Here is a 10040-nt window from a genome sequence, read left to right as displayed (position 1 = left end):
TAGTCTCCTTTAATTTGAAAAATTCTGTAGTCTTTCCTTAAGTTCAAGAATATTGATTGAAAATTCTTTTTTTCTTTTTTCTTTTTCTTTTTCTTCTTCTTTAAATTAACTCTAGGTACCTTTTTAAAAATTTTAAATCCAGTATAGTCTAAATACAGGGTTATATTAGTTTCAGGTATACAATATAGTGATTCATCAATTCTATACATTACACAGTGCTCTTCAAGATAAGTGTGGTCTTAATCCCCTTCTATACATGATCTATCCATCGATGTAAGTAGGGTGTGAAAGTCTCCTACTATTATTGTATTACTATTGATTAGTTCTTTTATGTTTGTTATTAACTGCTTTATGTATTTGGATGCACCCATGTTGGGTGCATAAATGCTTACAATTGTTATATTTTCTTGTTGGATTGTTCCCTGTATAATTAATTAGTGTCCTTTGCCTCCTTTTACAGTGTTGGTATTAAAGTCTATTTTATCTGATATAAGTATTGCTACCCAGCTTTCTTTTCACATCCATTTGCATGATGCATATTTCTCCATCCCCTCAGTTTCAATCTGCAAGGGTCTTTACGCCTGAAATGAGTCTGTTTTGGGCAGCATATAGATGGGACTTGCTTTTTATCCATTCTGTCACCCTATGTGTTTTGATTAGAGAGTTAATCCATTTGCAATCAAAGTAAATATTGATAGGTGTGCATTTATTACCATTTTGTTACTTGTTTTGTTTTTGTTTTTGTAGTGCTCCTCTGTTCCTTTTTTTCTTTTCCACTCTTCACTCATGGTTTGCTGGCTTTCTTTAGTTATGTACTTGTATTAGTGCTCTTTCTCCCAGAAAAACAGTCTGATGCCTGTGAGGTGCACATATTCTATGCTGTGGCACCTTGAAAAGCAGCAACCAGGTTATCCCCCCTCTGCCACTCGGCAGAGGCCTTGGTCTCTTGCCAATGAAAGGCTGTTTGCTGACACTCTCAGAGTATTTTGTCCTTGGAGAGGATATATACCCTCTTCCTTATGTATTCCAATAAGAGGAACTATCTCTTCCATTGTGGCCCCTGAGATCCCTACACCCACTTTGTGCACACTTCCGGGCCAGAGCCTTCCTTCTCACCAGGAGAGGAAGCTACAGCTCTGCTCTGTGGAAAGTCTAGCACTTCCAAATGTTCAGAGTTTGTGCTACACTCACTGTTTACAAAATATCTGTGCCACTCAGTTCCCCCGGCTCCCCATTCTGTGGTTTGAGAGGTTTTCTTCCCATTCTGTGATCTGAGAGGTTTTCTTCTTGTGGGAACCCAGTGCCTCACTCTTTCAACCCCTCTCCCCTCTCTGTCCTTTCTCTCCCTGTGGAAAGAGTTCCCTCCCCTCTGTAGCATGGCAGCTTTTCTCTCCCCCAATTCCCTTTCCTTCACTTGCCATCTGTCCTGCTATCTGCCTCCAACCACAGAAACCCTACTTCAAATTCTCAGATTGATTTCCTGGGTGTTCCAAGTGATCTGGCCTCAATACAGTTGTGTTCAGGGATGAGGAAAGCCCTGATCCCCCTACTTCTTCACCATCCTAACTCCACCCCAGGCATTTTTCAAACACTTCTCTGCCGGGCTGGTTGTTGTGCTGTCTTTTTTTTAAGATTTCATTTATTCATTTGACAGAGAGAGAGAGAGGGCATGTACAAGCAGGCAGAGTCGCAGGCAGAGGGAAAGGGAGAAGTTGACTCCCCGCTGAGCAGACAGCCTGACATGGGGCCAGATCCCAGAACCCTGGGATCATGACCTGAACCAAAAGCAGATGTTTAACTCACTGAATTACCTAGGCACCCCAGTTGTGCTGTCTTTTTAAGGACAGAGACTAGGCTCAATTGCCCTCCATGCCCTCCCACCACTGAGCCAATGATTTTTAAAATTTCAGGCTTTGAGTCCCCCAGGTTGTAAGAACTCATAATTCGGTCCCTCTGGTCTTCATAGCCACATGGGGTGTTTTTCATTTCCTTTAAGGCTCCCAAGTGTGATAGTCTATTTCTCTCCTTTCTCCCCACCTATGGGTCCCAGGGTCTGTTTAACTTCCCACCTGTCTTTGCCCTTCCTACTCTCTTCCATGTGGCCTTTTCTCTACCTTTAGTTGTGGAGTTTGTTCTGCCAGACTTGGTGTCATTCTGAATCACTTACATGACATCAGTGTTATCTAGTTGTATTCATGGGATGAGGTGATCTTAGAATCCTTCTATTCTGCCATTTCCAGCTTCTGAGCCACTTCCTCTAATAAAGTTTCTTCCCTGTTCTAGGTAATTTCTCCTTCTGGATATCCAATCAAATACATGTCAGAACATCTCATATTACCCTGTAGTTGTCTATGGTGGTAGCTCCCTTTTTGGAGCAGGTCCTCTACCTCTATTCTTTTAGGCACTTGAGGAGGAGGTAAAAAGGAAAACATTCTGAGTCTTCCATTTCTTTAAAATAATTAGCTTAAATTAATCACCATGCCAAAGAGACACAAGTTGGGGGTGGCAGAATTTACTTCCCTACAATAATTTCTGTAGTATAAGTATTCAATAGTTTTACAAAGAATATGGAGAAAGTAAAAAAAAAAAAGTAGGGACTCAAATTATGTAGACATATGTAGGAATACACCTCAAAAAGTTTAATTGAGGGGCGCCTGGGTGGCTCAGTCGTTAAGCGTCTGCCTTCGGCTCAGGTCATGATCCCAGGGTCCTGGGATCGAGCCCCGCATCGGGCTCCCTGCTCTGCGGGAAGCCTGCTTCTCTCTCTCCCACTCCCCCTGCTTGTGTTCCCTCTCTCGCTGTGTCTCTCTCTGTCAAATAAATAAATAAATAAAAAATCTTTAAAAAAAAAAATTTAATTGAAAAAATATACACTTTTTTTTATTAAAATATATTAAATCCTAGTTTTGAAAATCACCCTGATACACATCAAAACACAAAACAACTTAGTGTATTTGCACAGGTAGAATAGAAATGATAGAAAAAATACATTTAAAATAATTCATGTTCTTTCAATTAAAATTTATTTATCTATTTGAGAAAGAAAAAGAGAAACAGGGGTGACGGTCAGAGGGACAGGGAGAGAGAGAGAATCCTCAGGCAGACTCATGTCTGATGTCAAAGAAATTACTTCCTGTGTTTCCTTCTAGGATTATTTATGGTTCCAGATCCCACATTTAGTTTTTTAATTCATTGAGTTTATTTTTTTTCTGAGTTTTGTTTTTTTTATTTGAGTACACTGTGTCAGAAAGTGGCAAGTTTCATTCTTTTACATGTAACTCTCCAGTTTTACTCGCACGGTTTATTGAAAATATTGTTCTTCCCCATTGTATTTTCTTATCTCCTTTTCATAGATTAAGTGACAAGATGATCGTAGGTTTATTTCTTGGGTCTGTAGTCTGTTCTATTGATCTATGTGTCTATTTTTGTGCCATTACCATACTGTTTTGATTACTAAACACTTGTAGCATAACTTCAAATCTGGGATAGGGATACCTTGAGCTTTATTCTTCTTTCTCAGGATTGCTTTGGCTATTTGGGGTCTTCTGTGGTTCCATACACATTTTAGGATTATTTGTTCTTGTGAAAAATGCTATTGGTATCTTGATAGGGACTGCTTAGTGAGCTCCCAAGCCACTGGACCAGGATCCTAGTCCAGTCTGGACTTTTAGGATGGGTGGGAGACAGCGTCCCTGAAGCTCTTTGGTGTTTTTGAACTACAGCTTTTTCTTCTGTGCCCAAGGACAGAGGAATCTATTCCCAGGCCCTCAATACTATCCCTCCCACTTAAGTTCCCAGTAAAGGGGTGGGGGCTCCCTTTGGTACTGTGTCTCCCTGTTTATTCTGTGCTGTTGCCTTAGTCTTTGGTTATTCAGAAGCTGTTCAGTCAGCCCTAGTTCTTCTTCAGGAGGAATTGTACTTCTAATGGGCATAATTTAGTGTGTTCCGTGGAGGAAGTGTGTTCAAGGTCTTCCTACCACATCATCTTCTCCTATCAAAGATGCATATTAATATCTTGAAAACTCAGAAGAATATTTGAAACTTTAGCTTTTCATATTCAATTTTAAGAGTAAGTTGCATAGAATCCCAGAGGAGACTTGTATACAATTTAGCAGTTTCATTGTTGGTTAAGTTTTAGGAAATGCGGTTGCTACCTGTAGCACATCATTAGCTACAATGCTAAATCCATTTGTATGCATTCCTTTGCATATATTCAAGCACTGGTAGAACATTTATGAGTACTAAATTTTGATAGATATTTCAAAATTTCCCTCAAGAATAAACACCATTGCATGCTAACAATCACAGATATTAGAAATCACTTACATATTTTACAAACGGAAAGACAAAATGAAACCACAATTCACTTAATAATAAAGACAGTCTCATAAAGACAGATCGCAGTGCCTAGATGTTGAGGTCAAAGAGACCCAATATCTTTGCAAACTTGCAAAACTTATTTAACCTTTCTGAGCATCAATTACTCTACTCATGAAATGAGAAGACTAATAGGCTGAACTCTTAGGATATCCTAAAGATTAAAGGAGATAATGAATGAAAGCACTTACAGACTAGTTAGGATACAGGAGGTTCTTAGTAGATAAATGTTTACTCTTTTAAATTTTATATTCTCTAATTATTAGAGAAGTTGAACATTTTTTTGTACCTTATGTAGTTTTAGTGAGTTAAGCACAGGGCTATTCCACAGGCTTCTACACATATGTTTACAAACACATATTTTTTTTTTAAAGATTTTTTATTTATTTATTTGAGACAGAGAGAATGAGAGACAGAGAGCATGAGAGGGAGGAGGGTCAGAGGGAGAAGCAGACTCCCTACCGAGCAGGGAGCCCAATGCGGGACTCGATCCCGGGACTCCAGGATCATGACCTGAGCCGAAGGCAGTCGCTTAACCAACTGAACCACCCAGGCGCCCTACAAACACATATATTTTAATGAAAGAAGATTTTACTTGAAAGATGGATCGAACATAGTGTCATTTCAATGAGTTAAGCATAAGGCAATCTCCATATGCTTCTACACTTAAGTTTACAGACACTTATATCTAATGAAAGACATGTTACTTGAAAGAATGATTATACATGGTGTAGTTTCAATGACTCAAGCACAGGGCTATTCCCATACGTGTCTACACTTAAGTTTACATACACTTATAGCATAATAAAATAAGATGTTGCTTGAAAGATTAAAAACAGTGGAGTTTCAATGACTAAAGCAAAGCAAAATCCCCATATGCTTCTATACTTAAGTTTTAATTGCTTACATCTTTTTTTTTAACTTTTCATTTAAATTCCAGTCAGCTAACATACAGTGTGTACGTTAGTTTCAGGTGTACACTATAGTGATTCAAAACTTCCCTACAACACCTGGTGCTCATCCAAGGAGTGTTCTCCTTCATCTGCATTACCTATTTCATCCATCCCCCTACCCACCTCTCCTTTAGTAACCACTGGTTTGTTCTCTATAGTTTAAGAGTCTTTTTCTTGGTTTGCCTCTCTTTTTTTTTCCTTTTGCACATTGGTTTTGTTTCTTAAATTCCACTTATGGGTTGAAATCATATGGTATTTGTCTTTCTCTGACACCCTTATTTCAGTTAGCATAATACTTTAGTGAGATTGAACATTTTTAAAAATTCTATTTCTCATCCGTGAATTGTCTATTCCTAACTCATGTTCACTTTTTGGAGCTTTATGTCTTATTTACTAGTAGGAGATATTTATGTATTTGAATATAAACCCAGGGTGAATTTCTTCTGTTGCACCAAATTTTTTCAGAACCTCTCCTTAACTTATTTATGAGTTGCTTCCACTGAAAAAAATTGTATAGTGAATTCTTGGTGGCCTATTCTTCTTAGATCACCTTTCTGCACATACTTGAAAATCATGTAAATATCATGTAAATATACATTTATGCTCACTAATTCTATGGTTTTACTCTTCCCATTTGCCTCTTTAATCCATGCAGAATTTATTCTTATGTAAGACAAGAATCTGTTTTTGTTGTTTATTAAATAGATGATCAACTGCTTTAGTATCATTAGGCTAGAGAAAACATGAGAATATGGATAGTCAGTCATTTAGAGCACCAATATCATGGTATCCCCCATAAGTAATGTTTCTAGCTCAGAGAACATGGGTCTGAGAAATTCTTACTTCTCATTTTCAAGGGGGGAGAAAAATTCTCAGTACCCTTAATATAAGTGTCTACTTTTATCAGGACCAAGACATAGTAATATTTAACCTCTTTCTGCAATTTCAGACTCACCTCACCCCATTCACCCTCACTTTTTCCATTCCAAATTACCTGTGGTTTTATTTCCTTATTTGTTTTAATAATCTTACTTTTTCTTCTCCTTTAGGGCATGCAGAGTCACATATGGTCTTTTCCCTTTGGCCCCTCTATTATTCATTTCTACACATTCATTGATGATACTTTGTTTTTATTGTGTATTGCTGACACACAATGTTACATTAGTTTCAGGTGTACAACATCGCAATTCAGCAAGTCCACACATTGTGCTATGCTCACCATAAGAGTAGCTACCATCTGTCACCATACAACAAGATTACAATAGCGTTGACTACATTCCCTCTGTTGTACCTTTTATTCCTGTGACTTATTTATTCCATAAGTAGAAGCCTGTACCTCCCACTCTGTTTCACCCATTGTGCCCATCACCGCAACACCTTCTATCTGGCATTTGTGATTTTGTCCTAATATATGTTCACTGTATTGTTCTCTGGATTGATGAGTCTGTTTCTGCTGTGTTTGTTGGTTTACATGGTCATTTTGCTTTTTAGATTCTACATAGAAGTGAAAGCGTCTGGTATTTGTCTTTCTGTATTTGGCATATTTCACTTGGCATAGTACCCTCTGTGTCTATCAATGTTGTAATGGCAAGATCTCATCTTTTCTTTATAGCTGAATAATATTCCATTATACACACACACACACATACACACACACACACCACTTCTTTCTCTGTTAATCTCTCAACATACACTTGGGCTGCTTCCATATCTTGACTATTTTGAATAATGCTGCAAAAAAGTTAGGGTTGCATATATCTTTTGGAATTAGTGTTTTTGATAAAATATTTTTAATATTTATAATACTAAGGAAAATGATTTATGTTCCATAACCCCTGGTTTTGTATTCACAATTATAAATCACTTACATGGAACCTACAGATACTTTAAAGGAGGACAGAACTCAGCCACTTTCGTGATATAAAGAATGTTTAACAAATGAGCTCAACATTTCCTGTAGCTGTGACATGGATATAGGAAGATAACAGAAGTTTTAAATTTCATTTTTCTCTTGTTAAATCTTCATGATAACGTTAGCTCATACTAATCAGAACTTTGATTTCTTTGTATGAGACAATACTTTAAGGAGCAAACCTTTGAAGGTTTGTGTCTTTCTGGTTCCTTAGGGGGTAAATGAAGGAGTTCAGCATGGGGGCAACAGAGTTGTTATTGAGAATAGCTACTCCTTTGGTCAATGAAGACTTTTTTTCCCCCTGCTGAGTAATTATCATATATGGAAATAGAAATGACAATCATGTGAGAAATATAAGTGGAGTAAAACTTTTTTTCTTTCACTGGCAGATGTGATGTATATTAGGACAATATCACAAATGCCAATGTAAATAGCAAAGTAACCAGAACAAAGTAAAAACCAATTACTTCTAGGAACCATGTATCTGAGAAAATAGTTGTACAGGCAAAAGATAGGCACAGGCAAAGTTATCCATGACATTGGATGCACACATCCAGCTGGAGCAGAAGCATAAGGTGTGGGGAAATGGTCGGGAACCTGCTCAGCCATGCATAGAGCACAAATAGGATGCATAGTTACCTGTTTATGATGGTGGTGTAATGAAGGGGTTTACAAATGGCCACAGAGTGATCAAGGGACATGGCAATTAGAATGGGAAATTCATTCACCTCCATGAAGATAAAGAAAAATTGTTGGACTATACCACTGTTATGAGAAAGCATTTTATCCTTGGTGATGATTGTACCCAGAAATCTACCAATACATACAGTTGTAAATGAGATTTCTAAGATAGAGTAGTTTCAGCTAAGAAACACATAGGCATCTGTAGATGGAAGTCTACCAAGGTTAGAGTAATGATAGCCAGGTTGCCAGTGACACATAATATGTATGTGATAAATAAAAAGAATAAAATCACAACCAGAATATCAGGATCATCAGAAATGCTCAGCAGGACAAACTCTGATTATTGCATGGGTTTTCATTTCTCTCTCTCTCTTTTTTCTTTTTTTAAAGATACGTGACAGCATTGATGAGTCTGGGGGACTTTAGGGTAAGTGAAATAAGTCAGTCACAGAAGAACAAAAGTTACATAATTCCACTTATATGAGGTGTTAAAATTAGTCCAACTCATGGAAATGGAGAGTAGAAAAGTGGCTGCCTTGAGATGGAGCAGGGAGGGCAATGGGGAATTGCTGTTAGCTAGTAGGAGTTCAGTTCCATATGATAAATAAATAGTGAAGATTGAAGATGAATATTGTTGAAGAACATTGTTTTCTGTACCACATTTTGCCTAAAGTTAACAGTACTGTATTGTAGGTAGTCCAAGATGGTGGATGAGTAAGAGACTTTAGTTTTGTCTGGTCCCAGGAATTCAGCTAGATAGCTTTCAAATCATTCTGAACACTTGTGAACTCAACCGGAGATCTAAGAAAAGAAGAGCTGCAACTCTACAAATAGAAAAGTGACCAATTTCTGCAAGGCAGGAGGTGCGGAGAAGTGAATCTGAGGCAATCTATGGGAAGATAAACCACGGGGGGAGGGAGTCTTTGTCAGCTGGCTATGGGAAAATGATATAGCAGAGAGCATAAAATCAGAACTTTTAGAAGTCTGCTCCACTGAGGGCCATCCGTGTCTGAAAGGTGCTCAGGTGGCGAAACGGAGTGGAATCCTAGGTGGCACGGTGTGGTCTCAGGATCCCCAGGGTCACAAGAAGACCAGGGGTGCCTGAGTGTGGCAGAGTTCCCAGGCATTGGAGCAGGGAAGCTGGCTGCAATCAGCGAGCCCAGGAATGGGCTCTCAGCTCGGGGTTGCCATATACCATGTACCGCAGCACAGTTGGGCAAACGCTCTCTGAGCGGGGGCCCAGGATGTGGCAGAACTGTGGTGAGACCCCCCTTCCTTCCCCAGAAGGAGTGGCATGGGTGCAAACCACAGGAGTCTGCATGGATTGGAGACTCCAAATGGGGTTGTGTGCCTGAGATCCAAACGCACTCTCACAGGGTGGGTGAGCCCGGAGTGTGGATGGAGACCAGGGAGACAGGATGATCGACTACTTTTCCCTGAGGTGCACTGAGGAGTGAGGCCCCTTGCTTTTGGCTCTGGGGATGGAAACTGGGAGGCTGTCATTTTCATTCTCATCTTCAAAGAGGAAGGGAAAGCCTTCAGGGAACAAAAGCCACAGGGAGCAATCAGAGCAGATTATGTATCCTGGTCCCCTGGCAAGGGCAGTGCAGGTCTGCCTAGGGCAAAGACACTGGAGAGTCAGTGCAACAGGCCCTTCCCCCAGAAGATCAGCAAGAACATCTGGCTAAGACCAAGTTTACAGATCATAGGGAACTGCAAAATTCCCGTGCTAGGGGAAAACGGTATATAGAATTCATGGTTTTTTCCCCCATGATTCTTTAGTCTTTCAATTTTAATATTTTTTCTCTCCTTCCCTGTTCAATTTCTTATTTTATCAACTCTTTTTTAAAAATCTTTTTGATTTTCATTTTTACACTTACATTCTATCCTTTCATTGTATTTAATTTTGTTTTTGTATATATATAAGTGTTTCTTTTTTACAATTTTGGGATGCAGTTTCTTCTAACAAACAACATGAGGATGATGATGGTTAGGTTTCCAGTGACACTTGATACATAAGCCATAAATAAAAAGATAAAGATTACAACCTGAAGCTGTGGGTCATCTGAGATGCCTAAGAGAACAAACTCTGTAATCATTGTATGGTTTCTCAT

At 38.8% G+C, this 10040-nt stretch overlaps 1 pseudogene; it reads right to left on the bottom strand.

Moving 5' to 3' along the window:
- Positions 1 to 7377: 7377 nt before the first annotated feature.
- LOC102741245 (olfactory receptor 6C3-like) lies at positions 7378 to 10040 on the bottom strand (annotated as a pseudogene).

Source organism: Leptonychotes weddellii, chromosome 5, assembly GCF_054177405.1.
Source record: "Leptonychotes weddellii isolate Sample4059 chromosome 5, ASM5417740v2, whole genome shotgun sequence".
NCBI classification, from domain to species: Eukaryota; Metazoa; Chordata; class Mammalia; order Carnivora; family Phocidae; genus Leptonychotes; species Leptonychotes weddellii.
Note: the sequence above shows the minus strand (reverse complement) of the source record. Positions and strands in the feature narration are given on the sequence as shown.